This window comes from Pterocles gutturalis, unplaced genomic scaffold (genome assembly GCF_000699245.1).
Source record: "Pterocles gutturalis isolate BGI_N339 unplaced genomic scaffold, ASM69924v1 scaffold2976, whole genome shotgun sequence".
Taxonomy (NCBI): domain Eukaryota; kingdom Metazoa; phylum Chordata; class Aves; order Pterocliformes; family Pteroclidae; genus Pterocles; species Pterocles gutturalis.
Genome location: NW_010099984.1, coordinates 1,901 through 3,024, shown reverse-complemented (window position 1 = coordinate 3,024; position 1,124 = coordinate 1,901). Strand labels below are relative to the sequence as shown.

At 48.5% G+C, this 1,124-nt stretch overlaps 1 protein-coding gene across 1 annotated transcript in view; it reads left to right on the top strand.

Annotated features, from left to right (window-relative positions):
* Positions 1-1,124, top strand: part of NDOR1 (NADPH dependent diflavin oxidoreductase 1) — a gene marked incomplete at its 5' end in the record, with an annotated part of 13,735 nt that overhangs the window by 12,357 nt on the left and 254 nt on the right.

Genomic DNA, 1,124 nt, shown 5'->3' with positions numbered 1-1,124 from the left:
CAGCAGGAAGGTGCAGGTGGACTAGCCTGAAAATTGGCCTTTTTTCCCCTGAAAATAGTATTCACAGTTTTAGCCACACTAGGAGAAGGATGGGGAAAATGAATCCTGGGCTGTGTGTCCCTGAGCAGCGGCCCTGGGCGGTGTAGCACAGTGTCTGCAGAGCTCAGGCTGCATCTTTGTGATAGCGCCCAGCTTCTCTCGCCCAGCGGCAAAAAGGTTGAAAATGGCCTCTATTCTTCTGCAAAAAATAGATATCTGACATGTTTTCCATCACAAGCCAGGGTACGTTATCTTGCACTTGCACATCAGTGCCTGACTCAGAAACAATACGACTCTTCCAAAAAAAGCAGACCTCCTTTCTGTGTATTTTGGGATGTTAATCAGCTTCAAATGCAAGTCAATTCTGTCTTGTTCTTGGGAAACAGCAAGGACGTTGCCAGATGCTCGTGCCAATTGGAGCAGCCTGGGAAATTTTTTATTAGATTTTTTTTGTCACACAGTCAGCTAACCAAATGAAACTCTCTCCAGGAAAAAGTCTGAATTTCTTATTTCCCATAAGAAATAATTGTGCTGGGAAATGTTGAATTCCATTTGGGTATTTTCTACATGGGACCTTGTGGCTTCTTATTTTGAGGTTTGAGCTGGCTTTGGGTTACAAATATTGCCACCAAAATCATTTCAGGTTTCTGGAAAGGAGGCAGCAGGTGGACTGAAGCGGCTGCTCCTTCGCAGCAGTCGTCTTACCTAGCTCAGGATCAGATGTCTTTTCCATTGAACGTTTCCCCTGAAAGGAAAGGACAGTTTCCTGCCCTCCTGCTGATAAATTATGACTTGTGCATATTCCCCATGTCCCTCTGGTGAGGGTGCCGGGAAGTGGAGCAATGCGGAGGCCAAGGTTAAAGCTGTTGAGCTGTGATGCTCCTTCACCAGGGACAGGGTACCGAGGCTGTGCCTTTGCCCACAAAATGCCAGCGCTGAAAAGCCCTGTATGGATAACGGGGCTGCTCTCCAGGGAGTGGTACGAGCTGCCTCTCAAAGCCTGTCATTTATTTGGTGCCAGGCAGCCTGTGTTGTGGCTGAGGCGGGTTCCCGGTGCCACAGCAGCCAGTGCTGTGTGCTGGGGG